Source organism: Vespa velutina, unplaced genomic scaffold, assembly GCF_912470025.1.
Source record: "Vespa velutina unplaced genomic scaffold, iVesVel2.1, whole genome shotgun sequence".
Taxonomy (NCBI): Eukaryota; Metazoa; Arthropoda; class Insecta; order Hymenoptera; family Vespidae; genus Vespa; species Vespa velutina.
Genome location: NW_025920071.1, coordinates 446,410 through 458,587, shown reverse-complemented (window position 1 = coordinate 458,587; position 12,178 = coordinate 446,410). Strand labels below are relative to the sequence as shown.

The window sequence follows — 12,178 nt, the reverse complement described above, 5'->3', positions numbered from 1 at the left end:
ACACGAAACCCTTCTCCACATCACTCTTCAAGGGACTCGCTGGAGTATTTGCTACTATTACTAAGATCCGCTCCGGCTGGTCCAGGCAGGTTCACGGCCAGACACTTCTGCGCACACCGCCGCGACCATATTACTCGTCAGAGCTTCATAGTGACGCCCTGTAAGGGCAAACCGCCACACTTAATGCTGACATTAGAGTAGAAACACGACGCTTCAGCGCCATCCATTTTTAGGGTTAGTAGCTTCGGCATGTGAGTTGTTAGACACTCCTTAGCGAATTTCAATTTCTGTAGTCAATGTCCTGCTGTGTACATCAGCCAACGCCTTTTATGGTATCCCATTACCGTCGACTTAACCTCTAACAGGGAGATAGGATTTAGAAAGCGAAGAGCATCGCATTTTCGACGGTGTCTGAACCTTCTCCTCGATCCTTGAATATCCAGGAGAAGGCCACGTGGAGATGTCGCGTCGGTTCGTACTGTTACGTCTCATTCAGTACAAGCCTCAAAGAAAATGTAAGTTCTAGATTTATCTGATGAGCTCCGGCTTTCGTGAGATTCGTGTCCTATTTGGCCGTTTTCTGCTATGCGCATTTCGTGGCACGGGACGGTCAATAATATGAAATGTCTTCCGTTGAAACAATCTCTTCAGTAGCGCTGACGGGTGATAGACAATTGGGAATTACTCTGATGCCTTTCACCCGGGGATCGGATGGTGATAAGTCACTTGGCTGTTGATCCTCTTTTCTACTGTGATAGGTACGAGGCGATAAGGAACTGCCTCGTGTATGTCAATGATCTCCGTAGGAAAAATTCCCAAATCCGTGTGGTGGTGAACCGGATCTTAAGACGACGCGAGTAATCGGCATAAATGATATTTCCTACCACCACGTAGTGTTCTTTTTCCTCCTCCTGCCACGCTTCTACTTTGTGAATATTTTCGTAAAATGTCTTTCGTTAGCGCTAAATGAAATTCACTAAATTTTTGTTTGGTACCAGTACAATTTTGATGTAAAATATATGCATTATATGCGAAAATCTAACAAGTGGAAAAACAATTTTTTATACCATTTTATCGTTTTCCTTACTGAATTAAGTGTACTTAAGATCATATCAACTCTGTCTGCAGCACCCATCTTGTAATTATAATCAGTAATTCACGATGGTTTCACGATGGTTTCTCCTGTACGATAATATTTCTTCACAGTTTCAGTCAATCTAGCTTCATGTGCAGAAGATAACATCCAAACCTCTTTCTTGTTATGCCATTTTATTGCCAATAAAATGTTAATCGACCATTAGCAAGTTTCTCCTCTCTTTAATTTTTAATCCGTGCGGGGCATTTGTCTTCTATTTTTCCGTACTGCCCAAATGCGTTGGTTTTCTTGTGTAGCAAAGTATACAATAGTGGGCTTGTGTACCAATTATTTACAATCACTGTATGGCATTTTCCGAGATACGGCTGAGGCAGCATCATTACAACATCTCCAGAGATTCCAATGGCTGTGTCACTTTTCTTGACGTTTGTTTTTTGACTGGTATAAATTATAAAGTCCAGTACATAATTAGTCTTACAGTCATACAGGACAAACGATTTAATGCCAAACCTACTTCTTTTAGATGGTATGAACTGTTTAAAATAACATCTGCCTTTATAAAGTAAAAGACTTTCGTCGATACATAGATTTTCGTACGGTACGAATGATTGTGAAAAGGAAGTTTTTATCTTATTGATAACTGACCGTATTTTGGCTAAAGGATTGTCCGTGATTGTATTATTATCGTTGAAGTGCAACATTTGTAACAACATCATGTACCAATCCCGTGACATAATTTTGCGGAAACTACCGCTTTTCAGCTGTTCGTCCGTCGACCAGTACTCCTTGAACGAAAGTTTCTTCGAATGTGGCATTAGCATTGAAATGCATAAAAATCATTTCGCAGACTGAAGTATCCTTCCAATTCTTCAAACGGGAACTCTTGTTATAATCTGTTATACGCATTTGAAATTATTGTTTGTCTGCTCGGTGATTTCACACACTAATTCTTTCGGAAACATCATTTGAAAGGCGTCTAAGGGTGTTGATTCTGGATTTAGATTTCCCTTTACTCCTGAACTTTGGTCGTCAAAAACATGTACTACAGGATTTAAGTTCCTTTTTGACCAGAATAATGTTCCATCTTGGTGATAGGTCTCAATATTTTCGCTCTCTCCTGAATTTTCCTCATCTGATTATGTGCTTAACACTTTGTCTACCGCTGGCGTGACTTTTGCTTGCCAACGGTTATCGGCCGCTGTCACGTACGCGTGACTTATCTTCGCCAACGATGATGCTTCATATCGACGTTTGTATGGGTAGACATACTATTGCAAAGAAACATTTGACGGTCAGGAAACATTGGTTTCAACTGTTTTCCCCTCCCAATTCACCAGACTGTCTTTTATTGAAATATTTTTTGAGGACGCTTGTTTGCAGCCTTCAAATATCGGAAGCTTACGTTAAATTTAATACAAGATTTAACATATCCTTCAAAATGCTCTATGATGAGGAAATATATGCTGATCTGTTATCAGAAGAAGATAATTGCTCTGAAAGTGAAAGTGATTCGGACAGTGGGTGCGATATAATTGTGAGACGATTCGAAAATAAGGGAAGACCAATAATTAGTGAATCTAAAAGTGATGAAAAGAATTCCGTGGCAAATGATTGGTCAGAAGTTGATTTTAAACCTGACTTTCATGCTTGCCTGCAACAGTTTGGGTTACAGGTACCATACATACCAGACATATTATCAACTATGGAATTGTTCATTGGGGACAATTTATTTAAATTGTTTGTCACACAAACAAACTTATATCATAATCAACAGAATAATGATAACAACAATGCATCAACAAAGAATAAAGCTTGGGTTGATACAAATGTTGTAGAAATGAAAAAATTTTTGGGGCTTGTTATCCTAATGGGAATAGTAAAAAAGCCAGAACAAGACAATTATTGGTCTACTCACCCTGGATTACATTCACCTATTTTTGGGAATACAATGCCTAGAAACCGATTTCGGCAGTTATGGAAGTATTGGCACTTCAGCAATAATGAGTATTGCCAAGAAAGGCTTGATAAAATAACACCAGTCTACATAAACTTGGTAGAAAAGTTTCAAAAAATTTATAAACCCGAGAAAGAATTATCGCAGGATGAAGGTATCATTCCATGGAGGGGTAGGCTATCTTTTCGTACATATAACCCTGCGAAAATTATAAAATATGGAATTTTAGTCCGTATGGTGTGTGAGGCGACATGTGGTTATATATGCAGTTTAGAAATATATTGCGCACAAGGAAAATCGATAACTGCGACAATATTATCCGTGCTATCACCATATTTAAATTTATGGCACGATGTATATATGGACAACTATTATAGTAGTGTAAAAGTTGCAGAGGAGTTACTAAAGCATAAAACAAACGTCTGTGGCACAATTAGAGCAAACAGAGGAGTGCCAAATTGTTTAAAATCTGCTACATTGAAAGATAAGTCAATGGAATTTCGTAGAAAAGGGAAGATTTTGGTATAAAAATGGAATTTCGCCAAAAAATTGATAACGATGATTTCTACGATACATTCAGCAGACATGGTGGAATATGCGAGTAAAAGAAAAAAAGAGAGCATGAAACCAATTCGCATACGGGAGTATAATAAATTTATGAAAGGTGTTGATCATGCCGATCAATACCTATCGTACTATTCCATACTTCGCAAAACAAAAAAATAGACCAAAAAACGGTTTTATACCTCATAAACTGTGCATTACTCAACGCGTACCTGATATGCATAAAGAATTCCGAAAATCCTATTAGATTCAAACAATTTTTACTAAATCTTGCAGTAACATGGATTAATGGGAATGAAGAGGAGCAACAATCAAAATTGTCTGCTCAATGTAATAAAAGATTGCCTAGGTATGATCCACCAGACAGGCTTATCGTGGACATGAGGAAACATAGCATAACACGTATTAGTAGTAATGGGAAAATTCAAAACCCGTGAAGGGCTTGTAAAATCTGCACTGCCGCCAAGAAAAGAAGTTCCACTGCATATATGTGTTCTTCCTGCATGTTGGAAAATGTTTTCAAAATTATAATACTAAAAAGAACTATGAATCCTAGGAATTAAATTTTTTAAATAAAATGTTTTAGTACTAATTAAAAAATATAAGACTATGGAATAAAAATAGTGTAACAGTTATTTTAGTGCCTTCTTTAATAATAATTATATTCCAACTACTTATGTTGCGAAAAATTGCGTAAATATCACCGTTGGCGATCAGTAGAACCTGCGTGAATCTCGCCGGCGGCAGCATAACGACTATTCGATAAATGCACGGCCGGCAAAGCGTTAAATTTCTGGGCCGTTTTCTATTTGTTCTTCTTTCATCAATTAATTCTTCTTGTTCAATGTCTGATGATAGTGATTCACTGTATTATATTTCACTGTCATCCCTTGTGAAATATTCTTCAAGATTTGACATTTTATAGATTTGACATTATATCACAAATAAAAAATTATCAAACAAATCATATACGGCATTATCGTTGTTGACACGAGCGAGACCGTAAGTTTCTTACATACACAAGACGATACTGTTGTCTGAGTCAGTTTAAGTGCTAAGAGTCGAGAAAAGGTGACAATGCAGGTAATTATTTTGAAATCTAACTGGTTAAAGAGAGGGATGTAAAATGGAATTTCAGTTTCGGAAATTCCCGGAGATTTTTACGACCCTAATAACGCCCAACCGCTACCTAAGTAAAGTAAATTACTAATGAGTGCCCCTGTATTAATTTTACACAGGAATGACTGCATTTTTATTGAAAAAATCGACAAACGCATATATGCGCTCTTAGTATTGGCCAATGACTTGAAGAAAACACATATATGCGGCCTTAGGCCACACGTATGACTTTCGCCAAACACATATATGCATCCATAGAGCTCTAAGGGTTAAGCAACCTAGGCCTTTCATGGTATCAAATAAGCGTCGACTTAGGCACCTTAATTCTGCGTTTGGTTCATCTCACAGCGCCACTTTAGCTAATCAAATTTGACCCACTTGGCACTCTGATCCGAAATTTCTCATGGCAACATAGTTCCAGCAAGTCACAGATTTCACCCATTTAAAGTTCGAGAATAGGTTGAGGTTGTTTCGCCCCCAAGATCTCTAATCATTCGCTTTGCCACATGAGACTCGTTTACGTTCAAAGAGAACGGGCGAGTTATAAATTTAAAGTTAAAAAAAAACCTCCCGATTCTTAATACTAACATGCTGAGGAGAAAGGGGATTGGGCGGGATCGCGCATATGCGTATTACAAATTCACTCAATCCTCTCCTCGGTGAGTCAGGCCGGAATTCGCCTTGCTCTCATTCGTTCATACATTTCCACACATACCAGTACGGCGCACTCGACAGGAACCCATGCGTCCCCGGAGACGCATTTACTCCCTAACTATATACAGTATATTGTAAAGGTGGGCATCCGAGAGATGCCTACACCTATGCTACCTCGCCCGTTAGGGCATACGCTATGGATCTACCCACTTCTAGCAGCCACCCCTACGAAGAAACCGGATTCGGAAAAACCCAAAACTCCTGCCGGCGGGCAGGGTGAGCGGTTTAGCCACGACTAGCATCCTCGTTACAACGAGTCACCACGTTGATGCCAGCCGTGCCCACGGGGAACCACGGGGAGGCCCACTCACAGTACCACGACCCTTGGCACTCGTCTCGTAGGATGGGATGGGATTGGGAAGGATTACAGGTTGCGGGTGCGGAGTTTGGTGTAAGAGAAGAAGAAAAAAAAAAAAAAAAAAAAATAGGGAGATGCATACGAGCCTCTCCGACCCTGTCCTGCTCGGGGGTAGGCTAACCTGAGATGATTACAGGCACCCGCCCCCATCATCGAGGCTCCGACAACCTTGGCTGACCAGGACTCTAAAGCTAATAACCCTTGATAAGGAGGGTTTCCTTGCAGAACTCCGCGAAGAGGGAGTAGGTCTCAGCCGATGAGACAAGATGTCTCGCTGCCTCCGACCAACTCTTTCCGCGGAGAATTTCTTCCAGAGCCACCCTCTGGGGATCGAAGACCGGACAATCAGCGACGTGGTGCGAAACCGTGTCCTCCTCGGCGCATTCGCATGTTGCTTCCGGGATGACGTTCATCGATGCTAGTTTGGCCTTGAACGCTCCGTGCCCTGTAAGAAACTGAGTGGTATAATGATTTGGAGAGACGAAACGGGCACCCATCCTTTTCTTGATGTCCGGGAAATAGCCGTACGTGGTCCTTCCTTTTGTGGAATTCTCCCATCTTGACTGCCAGCACCTAAGAATTTCTTCATCTACAACCTGTCTCGCTGCCGCTCGCATTCTTTTAGCGCCTTCCAGTTGCCGGTTCGCTGATTCTACGGTTCTGTTCTTCCTGATTTCGTATAGTCGCCTACGCTTCATCAGCTGGAGATCTATCGGTGGCTCCGCCGCCACTACACATAGGGACTCTGTCGCCGCCGTACGGTACGCTGATGTGACCGAGATAAGGGCCGATCGCTGGGTCGCGCTTAACTTCCTAAGGTTCCCTTCGGTGCAGAGGTCCGACCATCCTGCTGCCGCGTACGTGACCGTAGGTGTAAATACACCTCGATAAATCGCCCGAAGGGCACAGTGGCGTAGCCCCCATTCCCTAGCTGCTAATCTGCCTAGCTTCGCGAATAGTGGCCCGACCTTGTCGTTAAGGTAGCGACAGTGTGTCGTGACCCCTAGTCCTTTGTCAAAGTGGACCCCGAGGTATCTGACGGAGTTCTTGAACCTAACACTGTTATTCCCTATCCTAATAGTGGGTGGCCTGCTCATTAAATCGGTTTTCCTCGCCGCTTTCCGCTTCCTATCTGGGCGTTGCCCTCCTCTCCTGCCGATGGGTTTTCTTTTAACCCAGTCCGATTTCAGGACGATAGCCTCCGTTTTCCGTTCCGAAATGGAGAGTTTTGCCGTTGAGCACCATCCGGTGATGGTGGTCACCGCACGATTCCCTTTTTCCTCTAATTCTTTCCTCGAGTCCCCGTCTACGATAACGAGTAGGTCGTCCGCGTACGCGATCGCGTTAACATCCGTGGATTCCTCGAGTTTCCGTAGCAGCTCGTCAAATATGAGGTTCCAGCAGGAGGGACCAAGGACCGATCCTTGCGGGCATCCCCTCGAGGCCTGCTTGGAGACCTCATGTTCCCCTAGCGCAATTTTGACCTTGCGGTCCGCGAAGTAGCTCGTGATGACGCTGAAGATATTTCTTGGGCAGTCCCTATCATGGAGTGCCTTGAGGACCAATGGCCACCAGACATTGTCGAAGGCTCCTGAGATGTCAAACAGCAGCGCTACGACGTATCTTCGTTGGGATTCTGATACTATACGGCGCATCTCGACTATCGCGTCCTCTGTGGAGCGTCCTGGGACAAAGCCATATTGCTTGTTTGAGAGTTTTCCCGGCGCGAGGGATGTTTCGTTGAGGCGTAGCTTTAGTAGCCTCTCTAGAACTTTTCCTACTACCGAGAGTAGACATATGGGCCTATATGACTTAGGGTCTTCCGCGTCCTTGTCAACACCTTTAAGGAGAGCGCTTAGGGAGCCCTCCTTCCAGATGGTGGGGAATGTGCCCCAGTGGAGGCACCCGTTGAAGAGGTCTACGAAATGAGAAGGGATTAGAGAGAAGGCTCTCTTGAGAACGCACACTTCGATGAGGTCGGGCCCCGGGGCCTTTCCGTTCTTTAGGGAGCCTATGACACGCGCGACCTCTTCCTTCGTGAAGGGAGGAGCATCCGCGGTTTCGGGAGCTTTCCTAGACGTGTTCCGCACTGCCCGTTGTTCCGTGGTGTCTTCGGACACGCAGTCGTCCGGGACATGCGAATCGAGGAGGGTTTTTGCCGTGTCGCGTACATTCATCGTTTTCCCGCCTTCCCTATTGAGAGTGTTAATTACCCTCTCGACGCGGAGTTTACCTGCCTGTCGTTTATAAACATACCCCCACGGTTCCGAGTTACCCTGTTCTGAAACGAATTTCCTCCAACTGTCTATTTTCGCCCGACGTACAGCTTTGGTATAATCTCGCAGCGACGCACGATAATCACGCATTACCCAGAGACGCGCAGTAGGGTCTTTTTCTCGCTGGAACGCACGCCTTAGTCTGAATACTGCCTTTTTCCTTATAGTTAGCGCCGGCGTCCACCACGGGTTGGACTTTCGATAGGCCTTTTTCCGAGGCATGGATTCGGAGCACGCGGTTTGTAGGACATTTGTGAGCACATTGGCTCTTGTCTCTACTTCTGAAGCCGAACCTAAGCTGCTTCCCTCCAGTCTTGTCGCAGATAGGGCGAGTAGCCGCTCGGCGAACAAGTCCCAGTCGGCTCTCCTTGTGTTGAACCTCCTGTTTCCCGCGCCTCGGGCACTCCCCCCACCGCACGACTTAGCCTTCGAGGGGTGTATCGCGATGTCTATCGAATTATGGTCGCTGGACGTCCAATTTGTTCTAACCCTCCATTGGCCGATGAGTCGGCTCATGGATTGGGACGAGAGGGTGACATCGATGTAGGAGGAGCCTCTCGTCGTCCAGAATGTGGGTGCCTGCTTCACGTCGTTAATAACCCTAAACCCGGATGCCCGAATGAGGGCTTCTAGCTTCGAACCTCTCTCATCTGTGCCCTGAGGTCCCCAGAGAGGTGATCGCGCGTTTGCGTCCAGCGATACAATAACTCTCTCCCCCCTTAGTGCACGAAGTACCGTTTCCAGGTGCCTAAGGTGCTCCTCTATTTCATCGCTGTATTTGAAATAGTGCGATACAACGTAGAAAGAGGAGCCGGGTGCTTGCACTTCTGCACATACGCAGTGCGGAGTGCTGAGCTGCGAGATGAAGAGCAACGCGATGTTCGGGTTGGTCGCCACCACCGCTGACCAGGGTCTTTCCTCGTAGGTGGCCGCTATTTTAGTTGTACTACCTAAACCTATTATTTCATATCCTGTCCCTTGTCGTTGTGCGTACGGTTCCTGCAGGAGCAGAACGTCCAGGCGTTTCTTGCTAATGAGCTCGCGAACTTCACCTGTTACTGTCTTAGATCGGCCCATGTTTAATTGTAACAGGTGGATTTTTGAGTGCTCGCGATTTACTGAGGGGGGGGGGTTGTTTCCGAAATTAAGTCGCATGTTGGGACTGTCGCGCCCGGCTCGGAGAAGGTTACCCGCAGGGCCTTTAATTCGTGATGCGCAGTTCCCGCGCCTGACGAATCGGGGGTTTCACGTGGGCTGTTCTCCTCAGGGGTTCCTGAGGGAGCCTGGTCCGCTTCTACGGTCGCGTTCGACGAATTAACGGACGATTCTCCTGACGTTTCTGCGGATGAGTTCGTACAAACTTCCTCGACGTCTACCTCAGTAAACGGTGCTTTACGGTTATTTCTCCTACTTTCCGTGTGTGCTTTTCTACGGGGGAGCAGATAATGAGTAGGGGCTGGGGGCGCCTAACTATATACAATGTGGCCCGGTCCCCACCCCATGGTGCACTGACCAGGCCGATTCACGCCCGTATATTATACATCTATGGAAAGGCGACGCTTGAGCCAGGCGCCGCCTGAGCCGCTCGGAGCCTTGCCCGAGGTGGCCGCACTGGAGCCACTCTCCTATGCGGCCTATTGTTCGCACTTCTTTCCACACATACATTCGCACTTTCACTCACAGGTCTTTGATCAGGCGATCGTTCCCGGCGCCTCTCAGCGTCCTCCTTGGTTCGCATGACCCGCCCAGCGAAGGTCCGAAAGGCCGCCCATCCCCCCGGAACAGTCAGGGAGACCCCGACTATCCCAGGAAGCGTTAGCTGCCCTCCACCCATCGCCTCGATCAACTCATTCCTAGCATCCGTCCACGCCGGGCAGTCGATCAAGGTGTGCTCCGCCATATCCTCATTTCCCCCACAGTGGAAACACTGTGGGGAGGGGATCTTCTTCAAATTATATAAATACGCTGAGAAACAGCCATGACCGGTCATCAGCTGTGTAGTGTGGAATGTCGTCCCGATGGAGAACGGCCTCCCAATCCACTCAGCCAACCGTTCGGCAATAGCCGCCCTCGCGCACACTCCCGTTGCTGCAGTGATCTCTGCTAACGCAAGCTCCTCAGCCTTTCATGCTTCTATTGCCCTCCTTCTGGCAAGAGCACCTAGTACAGCCTTAGCACGCGGTGGAACAGGTTCTTCCGCGTCTCTAACAGCCGTATACCTACAGTATACGGCTCTAACAGCCTATAGGCACAGCACATCCGAATCGCCACCTTCCACTGGAGGCTCCGAACTGCCCGCCCAATCTTCGTATCCTCCACGACGGCGCGCCACCACACCGGCGCCCCATAAAGGAGCACCGAGTAGATCACGCCGCCATAGAAGAGTCGCTTCTTCTCCCACGGTCCGTGAAGATTCGGAAGGAGCCTCCTAAGGGACCGGAGGATACCCTCTGCCTTAGGGATTAGGGCCTCGAATTGGGGCCTGAACAACATCCTCGAGTCTATCACTATACCCAGGTATTTAACGCTGGGCCTAATATCTACGAAAACCCCTCTAAGGCAAATCTTAGGGGGTGGGACAGTCCTGCGTCTGCATAAGGCAGAGGAAGGCCATGGCCTTCGTCTTGTGCGGTGTCACTTTAAGACCCAATCTCTCGATCTCCTTTACTAGAACGTCCAAGTCCCGCTCGACGTTCATGATAGCGTGACACAGATCCCATCCCGTTGACAGACCTGTGATTCCAAAATCTAACCCTTGTTTTTAGAGGTACGGCTCTTGCAAAGGCAGTATGTCCAAGCGCTTCTGGCTTATTAATTCGTGAACTTCATCCGTTACCATTCTAGAGCATCCCATATTGGGTTGCAGCAACCGGATTCTCGCAAACGCAGAAATTACGGGTGGGAGAGGGCTCATAACTGAGATCGTTTCGTTGCTGTTGGTAGCTATGCAGTTTTCAACGAAGTCAACCTGCATTGCTTCGTGCTATTATTCTACGTTTATCGTGTCAATAGTTTTAAGAGTATTATCTGCTTCATGAACTCCCGTTGGAGCGTCGTTTGTTTTGGAGCACGTTTCCGGCGATTCACGAGGGAATTCTTCGCAATTTCGCTCGATTATCAAAGGTAAGGGGATCCTATCGTGCGCTTCGTGTGCATTGATATCGCGAGAGTTGTGACTATCTATGAAGATTGAGGCAGGGGTGCTTTCCGTCCCCAAAAATTTTGCTAGGCGTGCATATGGGTGTATGCTCGAAACGAGATCGCAAGCTTATCAATTCATAATCTAAGTGATGTTTAGGCTGTTTCTTATCCGAATTGGAAGGATTTATCGCCGCTGCTCCTGCGTTGTTTCCTTAATCTTATCACGGTCGGTCTAGTGTTCGTAGTTTTTGTTTGCCCGGCTTTAGAAGATGGTTTCGGCATACTGCTATCACATCTTTCCAAAACGACTATAGCCGTACGAAGACTGGCTACCACCTGATGCAATCCGGATTGTGCGGGGCAAGGAACGCAGCGGTGGATCGCTTGGTTGCCTCACACGACGAGCGCGCACTCATCCGGCATGTTGCTGCATTCGTACGCTGCCCTACGCCAGAAATGCATTTACTCGTCACCTTTGAGATCGCGCTATACGTACGCAACATGGCTATCTGCGAGCTTATCCTTACCCTGACTGCACCTGGGAAAGCCTACACCCGGTGTTCCGAACGAAAGGTAGGAAAATCTCTCGTTATAGAATATTTTTCCCCATAAGGAAATGGAATTTTTGGAAACTTCTCTATTGAATATAAGAAATGAAGCCACCAGATAAAACTTTAAAAAAGAGAAGTAGTTGAAAGGGGAAGAACAATGGCTTACAAAAAAAATAATAATAGTAATAATAATTAAATAATAACATAATAATTGATTGAAAAATAATAATAATAATAATAACAATAATTAGTAAATATTGGATTATATTAACTATTTTATTATTAAACTAAATTAAACCAGTTCCATCAATATAACCACGATCGCGTCCGTGTTTCTCCAAATGAAGCATTGAATATATAAAACCAGTTGTAGAGTGTCACGTAATTTTATTTCCTGCTGATTGA

The 12,178-nt window shown here is 45.7% G+C and overlaps 1 pseudogene; it reads right to left on the bottom strand.

The window, feature by feature from the left end:
* Window positions 1–610: 610 nt before the first annotated feature.
* On the bottom strand, window positions 611–1,476 carry LOC124957496 (annotated as a pseudogene).
* Between the last annotated feature and the right edge of the window lie 10,702 nt (window positions 1,477–12,178).